Here is a 6,000-nt window from a genome sequence, read left to right as displayed (position 1 = left end):
CTCTCGGTTCCTCTCTGATGGATGCTGGGAGTATTCATTTTAATTAAGGAGCTGGTGTTACTGGAGTGTGCGGGGTGTGTACGACCCCCTCCCCCCCCTCCGCCCCGCCCCCCCCCTCGCTGAGCCTCCCTGCCAAGCGCGCTGCCGTCTCGCTGTAAATTAAAAAGTCATTAGCCAGCCCCCCCCCCCCCACACACACACACACACACACACACTCACCAACCCACCCCGCTAACTACTTTTGTCAAGGCTAGGTGTCTGTGCAGAAGCGCTAGCGGTTAGCGGGGTTGGGTACGGCGGAGCGCGCGCGGAAGCAGCCCGCCAAACAATCGATAAGATTAGCGGCCGCCCTTGTCTCCCTCGGCCTCGAACCCCGTCTCCCGCCCCTCCGCTCGTTCCCCCTCATTCGCTTGCTGTAGGTCTCGCGCGAAACAGGAAGCCGGGAGTAATCCCCGAGCAAAGGGGGCGCGAGCCGCGTTTCCGGCTCTTTCCGGAGCCCGCGTCTCAGGTGCCGGCTTCCCGCGGAGCCCGGCGGAGAGCGTGCGCGCCTCGGCCGGTTTCTCAGCAACGGAACGGCGTTTTGAGAAGCGCCGCGCAAAATCGAGTCTCCGCGATTTGACTCAGAGGTGAAAGGTCGGATACAGATGTCGTCCCTTCTTCCAGACGTGCGTTCGAGACAGCGAACTATGTTTAAAGCGAACAGTTACTGTTGAACGATCTTAAATCAACTTTACAATTAGCCGCCAACGCCTTTTTTATATAAATTAGTCAGCTAGCTGATTTGTTGCTTACCTGTGATTTATTTCTTAGGGTAAGAACACATATTACATTGATTAAAGTGTATTATAACAGCCAAATAATAGTCGACTCTGCGGTTCCCCATCAGCAGCCATTTTGTTTGCCGCGCGCTACCTTTTCAAACTGTTAGCTAACGTTAGCTAACGACGCTAATGAATACGATGCCGAACGTTAGCGAACGTGGGTTAGGGTTGGTGCTAACACTGGCTAACGTTTGCTACCTCGACCGCACGTCTGTCTCTCCGCCCTACCTTAATACCCCTCCTCCCCGCTCCGGGGACACATCACAGCCCCCTCTCGCCCCGCCCGCCGTTACAGCGGGTGATCACCAGAGGCCGCGGCGGCCCGGAGAGACGGATGGAGAGCGTTAGCGTTAGCGTTAGCGGGGGGGTGGGGAGGTTCCTCGTCATTCGCGGCACGGCCGAAACCCAAGGCTCAAACAGTGGAGCGCTAGACAAGCAGACCTTGTGCCGGTCAGGATTGATGCCCCATAAAGCCCCATTGATTTTGCCATTGTGGTGGTGTGTGTTCGCATTAACAATGACACTCAGCTGTCTCTTTATGGGCCGGCGGGCGGCCGGGGCTTTTAGGGCTCCCCAGGCCACGCCGGCGGCGTTCGGCCCCCCGAACGGGGCCGGGCAGGGAGGCGGGCCCCGGTCACACATCACTCTGAATGAACAGCTGGGAGCCGTGCCGCTGGGGCCATCAAACACGGCGCTCTGAGGCAGGAGAGGGGCCGTTCTGCCCCGGGGGTCCGGCCCCTGGTCTACTGTGCTCACACTTTACAATACGGTCCACGAGCTGGCATTAACTAATGCAGCTGTTGACATGAATTCATCATGTACAAATACATTCATTAATAAAATGATAATAGCTGACGCTTTTATCCAAAGCGACTTACAGCTGATTAGGCTAAGCAGGAGACAATCCCCCTGGAGCGATGTGGGGTTAAGGGCCCTGCTCAAGGGCCCAACAGCTGTGTAGATCTTATCGTGGCTACACCGGGGATTGAACCACCGACCTTCCGGGTCCCAGTCATTTACATGACTAAATGGTGTTTATACATTAGCAACTGATGAAGTTGTTAACATGAATTCATGATGTACAAATACATGAACAGAGCTGTACAGATGAAGTTCTCAGTAGTAGTTCATTAAAACTACATGACTTCATGCCGATTCATGGAACATTATTGTTAAGCATTAGCTTTAGTTTTCATGCTACTTAATGAAAACGTCAAGTTACAAAAGACTTAAACAGGCCAAAAAACTCCTTGATCCTCTTACCATTACACATGGTCTCACACACACACACACACACAAACACACACAAACTATCCCAACCAAGCATGTGGAAAAAACTAAACCAAGAAATTCTGAACAAATGTAAAATACAAACCAAACTTTACACGGACCCAAAGAAAACAGAACCGGCCCGATTTATCTCCAACGGCTTGCCTCCGCCACCCCACCTCCCGGACACGTCACAAACCCTCCCCCCCCCCCCACACGCACACACACCCTCCCTGCCCCCCCTCTGTGCCACAGAACCCGGTGCTGAGATCTTAATTACGTTTCCCCCGCCCGTAAGACGACACCAGGGATGGACAGCTCCGTTTCTCCGGGGAGGGGAGGGGAGGGAGGGGGGGGGGTCTGTGTGCAGGTTCCGGGCTCTCCTTCCACTGCCGGTCCTAATTACTTCTAATTAATCTCATTAAGAGGAGTAGAGGTCGGCGCACCTGTTCTCAGAAGTCGATTGAAAGGCACCTGAGAAGCTGCCAGGAGTCCCGTCCACACGGACCTGCTATCGGAGGGTTTCTAAAGGCAACGGAAAATAACCTGATTGGTTACTTAGGGTTTCTCTTCGCATTACTTTTCAGCAGAGACATAACCTCTGCCACCCGATTGGCTCAATGTCGGTTTCAATTAATATCATTGGCGTCCATTTTGTTTCTGATGACCCACAGTGTGCTGCCTGATTGCTGTTAAGAGACATCACTTTACGAAGGCTTCTAGATGTTTGATAACAATCACAATCAACAGTAGACATAATTGAAAAAAACTACATCACCATTAATGAAAATCGAATTAAAAATTGTTATTAAACGTAATCCGTTATGCTGTCTGGAAGCAACTCGTACCTGAAACACATTTGCCGAAAAATAATTTCTGTTAAAATAATTAGAAAACGTGATGTGCTCGTAAAAATATTGCATTAATTGTTAATGATAGTGGTGTGCAGTGGAAAGGTCAATACGACATTTACACTGTAATGGGCTTTCCAAAAACTGTCTAGGAATTCAGCAATATTTTGAGTCGTAAAACTGAAATTACATTTTTATATAATGTCTTTCACATGTTTAGCTTGTAACATGTCACACTACAAAATGTCTGTCGGGGCAAGTGTTTTAGTCCTGTAATAAGACTAAAAATCTATTTTTATTATTCTTCTTTTTAAGTAGAAAGTATAAGCTTACTTTTTTAGTGATATTTTGCTTCATAAGTGAAATTGTCTTTGGCAAATCTTGAAATGAGAAACTCTCACCTCATTGGCAATCCTTTGGTCTAATTTAGCAAGTGAAAGTGGAATAAGATTTTCAGTCTAAATACAAGATTCTTTGCCGTACAAAATGGTGTTTTCACAGCATTGTACGAAAACCCCATTACATAAGATGACACAGCTGGACAGCTTGCTTTGTATTTTTCATTAATTGTTGACTGTACATGGTATTTCGCTTGTTTTAAAGTGCCTGTTCTCTCGTAGCTAAATCTATAAGCACAAAAGGCCGGTTGCTAGGCAATGGCACATTGACACGAAGCTGTCAGCCCACACACCGCAATCAGTCGGAAGTTGGCAGTTTTGTTGAAAAGACGAACCGCGCACATAAACGGCTAAGAGTCCACCCCGCGGTCACGCTTACTCGTGCCCTTTGACCCTCAGGGTTACGACGAGTCGGCTAGTCGGAGAGAGCGAGCTAGCCCCGGTCTACCGCCACGGGGGTCCCGTTAGGATGACGGCCCCGCCTCTGTATCGGCGCGAGGGGAGGGGGGAGACACGGCGGGACCGGTCCCGGGCGCGTAGCGCTCCCTCGTGTGTGCGCCCCCCCTCTCCGTGTGAAGGGGATTGATTTTATCTCACGCGCAGGGGCGATGACGGCCGTCTGCGGGGCGCGGGGGCCTTCGGCGTGTCTTTTCCGGGGGCCGCGGGATGTCTCCTCCGAGCCCTCTCAGCGCCCGCCCGGGGTGTAATCGGCTTTAAGCGCTTTTTTAATCTCTTTTTTACGTCCTCTCTTTCCGGAAATAGAGTCCGGCTCGCGTACGCTTTCACACCCCCCCCCCCTCCTCTCCCCCCCCCCCGGTGCCGTTAACGCCCGGCCCACCGGGGGCGAAGGCCGCCTCCGTCTGCCCAGATCCCCGGCACGTCCCGGGGCCAGAAGAACATGTCCGCCAGGTCCCCGTGCAGAGAGGCTTTGGCTGGCACACCCGGCCGCTGTGCGCCGCGAGTCCAGGATTAGACACAGAGTCTGCCATCCCGGACCAGGCCTCCCTCCCTCCCTCTCTCCCTCTCTCTCTCTCTCCCTCTCTCCCTCCCTCTCTCTCTACCCTCTCTCCCTCCCTCTCCCCCTCGATCTCTCTCTCCCTCTCTCTCCCTCCCTCTCTCTCTCCCTCTCTCTCCCTCCCTCTCTCCCTCTCTCCCTCCCTCTCTCCCTCTCTCCCTCCCTCTCTCTCTCCCTCCCTCCCTCTCCTTCTCTTCCTCCCTCCCTCTCTCCTTCCCTCCCTCTCCCTCTCTCCCTCCCTCTCTCCCTCTCTCTCTCCCTCCCTCCCTCTCTCCTTCTCTCCCTCCCTCCCTCTCTCTCTCTCTCTCCCTCTCTCTCTCTCTCTCTCTCTCTCTCTCCCTCGCACGGATAAAATGGAGTCCGCTCAATTGCCCATCTCGCCGGCTGGACCGCGCGCCCCCCCCCCCCCCCCCAAGGCCGCGGGCCTCAGGTCCCGGCGCGTTCCGGCGCGTTCCGGCTAGCGTTCGCGCTCGCCTCCGCCGCCCGTCTGAAGGACGGCGGGAAAAAGAAAATAAGCGAAAGGAGGAGAGAAAAAAAAAACTGGAGAATCATTGAGATGTGACAACAATGGAGTAAACAGAACAGATTGCTACAAGTGTTTGACAAAGAAATAACAATGTGGGGTGCGGGGTTTAGGGGGGGTGCGGGCGGGGTGGGGGTTGGGGGGGGCGGGTTGGGCATTTACATGTTTGCCGCTTGTACTCGTCAAGTTTGGCATCTGTTCTGTGTGTTTTTTTTTTCTCTGGGTGAGGAACGCAACTCGCGGGCAATCAGACAGCTGAAACGCATGAATATCACCGAAGACTTACCCCAGCCATGACAGAACAGCACCGCCACGGAGCAATCATCGTTCCCCCCCCTCCGACGGTCTCGTACGGCGGCAGCCCACCGCCTTAACAGAGGGGGAGAGAGAAGTGTATATCTTTATTTCCTTTAGAGAAAATAAAACTCTCGATTAGGCAGATAATGTGCCTGTGTGGGCACAAACGCAGCCGCTGAAACGGGCGGGGCTCGCGTTCCCCGGGGGACAGCGAGCCGCTAATCCGCTGGCTGGGCCAGGAGTCGGGTCGCGCGTTAAAAAAAATCCCGTTTCTCGCCTGAATCCCCTCTCGTGATCCGTCGTAAACAATATTTATACGCGGCCCCTCTGGGGCCCCAAACCGCCTCACTGACCGGCAGGGCCCATTAAAGACGGCCGTCTCCCGGGAGAAAGCACGCGTCGCCGACCGCAGGCGGGCAGGGGTTCGAGTCGCCGCCGAGGCACTTCCTGTACCGCGACCCCGTCTCTACCTGTAACCTCCTCCGGTTCCAACCTGTCAGAATAAAAGCGTGAAAATGCACAGGAGTCCACTCCCCTTAAAAAGGTCTCGCCTTCCCGATCCCCATCGTTTCCCGGAGCGTTCTTCCAAATCACGGGCGATGAAAAGACGATTTGCGAAAGCCTTCGCGTATTTCTCACCTTATGGCAAGAGAGTGCTGGGAAATGGCAGTTATTATTTATGGAGTGAGAGGAGGAACATTTCTCTGAACCGTAAAAGCAATTGAAGTCCGTTTAATCAGCTTTAACAACCTTTGAAATTAAGATTAAAAAAAATAAAACTAGCCACACGTAACGGCCCCTAAAAGGCAGGCAGTGATGTAAGAAG

The 6,000-nt window shown here is 53.1% G+C and overlaps 1 protein-coding gene across 4 annotated transcripts in view; it reads left to right on the top strand.

The window, feature by feature from the left end:
• celf5a (cugbp, Elav-like family member 5a) overlaps positions 1–6,000 on the top strand; it is a 243,271-nt gene that overhangs the window by 136,468 nt on the left and 100,803 nt on the right. The window lies entirely within an intron of this gene.

This window comes from Conger conger, chromosome 4 (genome assembly GCF_963514075.1).
Source record: "Conger conger chromosome 4, fConCon1.1, whole genome shotgun sequence".
Lineage (NCBI taxonomy): Eukaryota > Metazoa > Chordata > Actinopteri > Anguilliformes > Congridae > Conger > Conger conger.
The sequence above is the reverse complement of the archived record's forward strand: the minus strand, read 5'-3'. Positions and strand labels throughout refer to the sequence as shown.